A 7614-nucleotide genomic window follows, 5' to 3' on the forward strand; every position below is an offset into this window, starting at 1 on the left:
CCAAAAGCAATCTTAAAACTTCCTCTAGATAAAATCAAAGTTTATAAACAAGCTAAACCATAAATGGCAACTGACTAAAGATCATTCAGTCTAACTATTACTTCCCATTCCAAATCCTTCAGACCTCCCAACTACCAACAGGAATATAATATAACAAACACAGTTATTTCAAACAAGAGATATACAAATAGGAACAGATAAGACATTTAGACAATTAGCAAGTAATATGCAGTCAAATAGGCAGTCTCAAACAATTCACATAGTATGCATATGATGAATGCCTGTCCCTAGTGGCTGATGATATCATCTGTTAGTTATATAGCCAATCCGACAAGTCCTGGTAGCTAACCATTGGACTGTCCCTCTGTCGCGCATCCCCAACTCGAGTTATACTCAACATAACCATGATCATAATCATGATCCATATCCAATACCCTCACTGGTATATTCACGGGGGCGAGCTCATCCGGAATTTTCACAGTGTCCGGCCACACTTACGACATAGGATTAGCAGCGTATCGAGTCTCCACCTAGAGCACGTGGTGGCTAGCCACCGCTTTCACCCAGGAAAACTCGTATCTCAGATAGTGGAAGTGCAACATTCACATTTTATTCAACAGCATATATGCATTTATACTTAGCCATAATCATGGCTCCGCCGTAACACGGCAATAAACTCAGCCAACCGGCTCATGGTTCAATCCAGAACCAGCCAATTCATAAACAATTTAGCCCATCGGCTCATGGCATATACAGCACTTTCACCGCCATCCTTCGCATCTCATATAATCATCTTTGATCCACATTGATCATTCGTTTTTTTCTTGCTTCACTCGTAAGTTACCACATTCCCTAGCTCCTTTTTTCATTGCTAGGGATATCATAATGATTTGAGACATATATGGTGAAATCAGAGGCTTAGAAGTATGAAATTTGGCTTTTAAAACTCAAAAATCAACTTTAGGATGAAAACAGGGTCACAACACGTCCTCCACGCGTACGCGTGGATGGCCTTACAGTTCATCGATGCATATGCGTCATTCACGCGGACGCGTGGATTGAAAAACATCCAATCGACGCATACGCGCTAGCCACGCGTACGCATGGGTGCGTCTGTGCTCCACGTACAAAATTGGCACAACTCTCGAGAAAATGGCTGGGCGTTGAGTGCAGCGCATCAACGCGCACGTGTGGATGGTGTCTTCTTGAGAAACGACGCGTACGCGTCAAGCACGCCTACGCGTGGGGCTCATTCTGCTAAAATTTTTCTAAGTTAAAAGCTGTAGAATTTCCAGAATCAACCCCCAATCTTTCAACGGACATAACTTTCTCATTTTAAATCGTTTTTTGCCCGTTCTTCGAACGGTATGGACATCCCAGATCCAATTTCATTTCTAAACAAATTTGGCACAAAATGGGAATCCAGAATCCAGGTTATGTCCCATCAAAGTATGCCCAAAAACTATATTTTCACACAAAACCACAAAGTGCTATTTTCAAAATAAGCCATTTTCAACTCTTTTCAAATTCAATTAAAACATACCAATTTCATCCCTTTTTGAAACCAATCAAAGTATACCAAAATCAACATCAAGCCTCCTCAACTCACATATTAACACTTTACCACAATTCACAAAAACATCATCCCACCATTTTAACACTTCTCAATCAAATGGCTAAGAGACAAACACATTAGCATGTCACACATCCTTGCTCATCCCAATTTTCAATAATAACATTTTCAATCAATCACCTTTATACATAAACAATGTCATACTCACCATCACAAGTTCCACCACAATTTAACCTCAATCATTCATCAAGCATATATCACAACACGCATTTTCTCGTATATCACACCATCAAAGCATCAATATTCATAATCACATATATGACCACATCATATATTTTAACCATTCACAACATCAACAATTCAATGCCTATCTTAGAGCCTCTAGCCTAAGTATTTCTCACCACATTACATTTTAGATACGAGAAACCGAGACCATACCTTAGCCGATTTTCCAAGCTCAACCGGAGCACTTCCAAACCACTTTTTTTCAAGCTCTCAAGGCCTCAACACCTCCAAGAACAGATTTTTGCATACAAAATCCTCTTCCATGCTTTTCCAAAATCACCAATCAAGTTTCAATACACATATATAAAATGCCTAAGCCACAATATTTTACCAAAATACAAGAACTCAATACCCAAAATCACAAATTCAATATTTTCACTAGGATTTGAGATACCTTACCTCACCCAAAGACCAAGGGAGCTAGAACAAGCTTTTTCCTCAAGCTATTGTGATCCTATAACACAAGGGAGCTCAAAACCTCAATATTTTTGCTCATGAAACTCAAAATTAAAGTTGGAAATTCGAAGAGAAAACTATAGCTTACCTCAAGATTGATTGTATAAATTTTGTAGAGTTCTTCGCAGTGAACGCGTGGCTGCAAACGGTGCGACAATCGAAGCTCTAGATCAAAAGTTATGGTGGTTTGAAGATCAAATGAGAGATAGAAGTTTGAGAGAGTGTTCTTCCCCCTCCCTTACTCCATTTCAGCGTGTTCTTGTGTTTAGTGAGGAGGGAGAGTGCTGAAAATTAGGGTTTTGATTTAGTTATGTTGGGCAATGGCTCAATATGGGTCCGGTTGGTCCGGTTTGGCCTGTTCGATTCAATATTAGTCCGATTTCTACAAAATTGGTACCGAAATTCTCGTCTCAATCTCCTCTATCATATTAAGCCATAAAAATCACATTTTTGATTTTTTAGAATAAATTCTCATTTATAGGTTAATTAGTCATTAATTGACCGAGTTTTATAATAAATATTCTTGAATAATTTATTGATTATAGATTTGAAAGAAGATAAAATAAAAAAGTATAACTAAGAGAAAGTGGTGTTATTACTTATTAATTTGAGAGTAGTATTCTCATTTTTCATATATATGTATATGATATTTGTTGTATAGATATTCTTAAATACTTATTAAAGATATATTAGTTATTTTATAAACATATTTTAATAATTATTAAAAAGATATAATCTATATTAAAATTTTATATATAATTAATAAAATCAACATGTTACAATATACAATAACATAATTGAAAATAAAATAACTAAAATTGAAATATTTTTTCTTATTTATTAGAATTTTGTACACATAAATTAATACCGTTTGTATTTATATTTTTTAAAATTTGCATACATCAATTAATAAAATTTATTTGTTAAAAATAATTTAATAATTATACTGGTTAAATAATAACAAAAAATACTAATAATTATTGACCCCTATAATTTCTCATATATATAGATACACTAATAAGTAATAAGAAATATATAAAGAAAATTTAACAAATTTAAAAATACAAAATAACTAAAACAACGTAATAAGAGAATATAGTTTAAATATATTACTTTAAAAAAGGATAACACTTAATTTTAAATTATAATTTAAAACAATAAAATAATAATAAACTAACAAGACAAATAAAGAAAATAAAGTAGAAAGAAAAAATAATTGAGAGCAAAATATATATATATATATATATATATATATATATATATATAAATAAATGGTTAAATTAGTCTTTAAAAAATTATTCATTCTCTAAATTAGTTCTCAAAATATTTTTTTAATTAAATTCGTTCTTTGAAAATTTTAATTAGTCATGTTAGTCTTTCTATTAATTTTTTATTGATGATATTAAAATGTGCTAATGTGACACGTTAAATGACATCCCAACACATACCTATAAATCTTAATTGACTATTAATATAATAAATTTATGAAATTATATCATATTAAAATCTAATTGAAGAGAAAATTTGAGCTATTAGAATCCCTCAATTTGAAATTGATTTGATTTAGTTTCATAAACTAATTATGTTAATAGTCAACTAGAACTATCAGGTGTATGTTTTGATGTTACTTAACATACAACATCAATAAAATTTGACATCGTTTGCAATGGAAGTGACTGAGAGACTAATATAATTAATTTAAAATCTTTAAATGACGAATTTGATTAAAAAAATCTTTTGGAGACTAATTTAAAAAACGAGTAATTTTTAAGAACTAATTTGACTATTTACTCATATATATATTTAAATTTAACACCATTTATATATATATATATATATATATATATATATATATATATATATATATATATATATATTATCTTCTATCTTCAATAATTATTCGAGAATATTTTTGTAATAAAATAAAATTAATACAAATTAAATAAATTAATAAAAAATAAATTTAAAATATTTTATAAATACAGATTGAATAAAATGTTTTTGTATATTGTATAAATATCTACTCTAATTATACTTAATTTTCTTTCTATTAACAAATTGTTTAATTTTATTGGTATTAGTTTTTTAACATATTCAATTACTGCTCTATACTAATATTAATATGTAAAATAATTGTTTTTAAATTTACGTAAAAATAAAATATTTTCAAATATTCTATATTGCAAATGGGAATGCTGAGCCGTTATATCACCGGCTTTCTTATATAAATAAACATATAAAAAACTTTATTTTCAGGAATGGATTGAAATATTATCTGAAATACGCATGGCTAACCCAAGGGCGTCGCCCACAAAATGGAGTTGCCCATCAACTCACCCTTGGTGTCCGCGAAATAGAGAGGACAGCTGCAGGCTCCAATTCACCTGTAGCGGACACGAAATGGGGGGCAGCCATTTAGTGGCTGCCATCTACGAAATGGGAAAACCAGGGGCGGCGGATACGAATTGATGCACTTCTTGTGTGCTGCCCACGAATTGGGACTATAATTTGCCTATACAGTGTGTGTTTGGATTAAAGTTTATAAATGGGAGTTTTTGCATAAAATTGATTTTGTAAATTTGATTTTGATAAAAAGTAAGTTAGTGTTAAAGTGATTTATGTTTGGTAATTTTTGTATCAAAATGGATTATAGTAAAATAAATGTTATTTGACTTATACCATTCAAAATCACTTTTAGATAAAAAATTACTAAAATAGACATCAACTTAAATAATTTTTTATATTATCCTATCATTTTAATTAATTTAGATATTTCAATAGATCTTATTAGTTAATTTTATAATAAAATTAATATTTACTTACTAAAATAAAAATAACATATAAAAATAGACAAAATATATTTTTAAATAAAAATAAAAAATATAAATTTTAGATATATATATATATATTTATTTATATATGTTAAAGAATATTTAATCAAATATGTTACATTTTTTAAGTATTAACGTAAAAATATTATTTTAGTATTTTTTTACATCGTACTCTTATTCTAGTACTCTTAGTAATCTTATTCTTAATATTAATTTGGAATTCAACTTGGAATCCAACGTTTATGATTTTATTATTATCTATGATTAATTTTTTATTCAATTTATCTTTTTTAATAGAATCATAATTTATATTACAAAAAATTATACTAAAACATAGTATACGAGAATTACAATTATAAAAGAGAGTACTAAAAATAATAAAAAAACTTAAATATTTACGTTTTAGTGATGGAAACAAATCTGAAAATTCTTAATAATCTTTTTATATAGTATATTTTTAGTACTTTTAGTATTCTTTTTTTGTATACTATAAATTTTTACTATTATTATTATTTACGGTTAATTTTTTGTTTAATTTACTTTACCTAATAGAATCAATAAATCATATTATAAAAAGATAATAACAAACATAATACACAAAAATCACGATTATAAAAGTGTATAATCTTGAACAAACAATTGAAAAAAATCAAAATAATAAATAATAGAAAAATAGAGCTCATATAAATAGAAATAACAAGAATTCTATAAATAATACAATAACATACATAAAGGATAAAGTTGGTAACAGATAAATAAATGATTAGTATCCAGAGCTAAAAGTCCGTTAAGAAAACGCAGAAGTTACAAATAGTTGCTTATTGTAAACGTAGTTTTGGTAGGATTTTTGCGTTCATGAGAAAAAAATTTGCTAAACCAAAAATTGAAGCTTCCAAGAAGTCTAAACGTGCTTCTTCCCTTCCAACGGGTTTTCTAAACACACCCATAAACGCTTCTGGATCTGTTAGAGATGATATTAAGCTGGTATCTAATGGCTTACAAAAGCAAGCTGTAACTGATTATAGCTGAATAACCATAGTTAATTTATTTACCATATTGAGTTAGGTTTTAGTAAAGTTAATTTTCTAATAACTATAAATAGTGGATAACAATATGTACTCCCCTAGTACTCAGTCGTTGGTTTTCAATTTTAGGTTTTGTATTTGTTCATATGACAAATCTACTGAGTCTTCTTCTTCCACCCCAATATTATTTTCTTCACCAAAATCAGATCTAGACCACGATTTCTTCATGGTGCGGTGAGCGTGGAAGATCGTGAAAGAGGTGAAGTTTTGGCCACAAATACAGTATTGAGTTAGCATCAATGGCTGACACTCCTTCCAACCTAATGTCTGGGGTAAATCACGGGTCACATGAGAACCAGGAGCTTCGAAATCTAGCTCGCATTCTAAGCCAACTCTCGAGTTTGCAGCCAGAGAGCGCGAAATCGAGTACCAATTTTCTTGCAGATCCAGCAAGTGTTTACTTCCTACATCCAGGTGAGAATCCTGGAGTTTCTATTGTCCCAATTGTTCTGAATGCTAAGAACTACAATTCCTGGTCAAGAGCTATGAAATTAGCGCTGAAATCAAAGAATAAGATAGGTTTTCTTGATGGAACCATTGTGAAACCAGATAAAAATGATCCTGCATATGTAGCATGGGATAAATGTAATACTTATGTTGTTTCTTGGTTAAATCTATCATTGAGTGCTGAGATTGCACAGAGTGTTGTTTGGAATGAAACTGCTGTAGATTTATGGCTTGATTTGAAGCACAGGTATTATCATGGAGACAGATACTAGGTTGCTGAATTAGAAGAAGAGTTGTATGCTATGAAACAAGGGAATCTAAGCATAACAAATTATTTCACCAAGTTGAAGGCTATTTGGGAAGACATTGACGGTTTCAAACCAGTTCCACAATGCAAGGAATGCTCTGAAAAATGTGATTGTGGCTTAGGAACTATGAGAGATTATCGAGATGAAACTTATGCAGTGAGATTTTTAAGAGGATTGAATAAGCAGTATGGGACTGTGAGATCCCAAATCATGCTGATGAAGCCTCTTCCAGACATCAATGAAATTTTTTCTCTACTTATTCAGCAAGAGAGACAGTTTAATGGATCAGATTTGGAGACTCAAAACTTTACAGCTTTAGCCAATTCAATTCATAATTTCAACAATAATTCAAGCAGTGTTTCCAGAGGAAGAGGACGAGGAATCCGTGGAGGTAGAGGTGGAAGAGGAGGAAGAAATTCAGCACCTAAGACCTGTTCTTATTGTCACAAGGCAGGGCATCTTGTGGATACTTGTTACCACAAACATGGATTTCCACCTCATCTACAGAGGCAAAAATGGCCACGAGAGACTAGCAATGGAGCTATGGCCAATAATATTGTTGCTGGAATTGAAGGGAGCAGTACCAACAATGTCAAGCAGGACAAGGAAGCTGATGGTCAATCCCAATT

This window comes from Arachis hypogaea, chromosome 2 (genome assembly GCF_003086295.3).
Source record: "Arachis hypogaea cultivar Tifrunner chromosome 2, arahy.Tifrunner.gnm2.J5K5, whole genome shotgun sequence".
NCBI classification, from domain to species: Eukaryota; Viridiplantae; Streptophyta; class Magnoliopsida; order Fabales; family Fabaceae; genus Arachis; species Arachis hypogaea.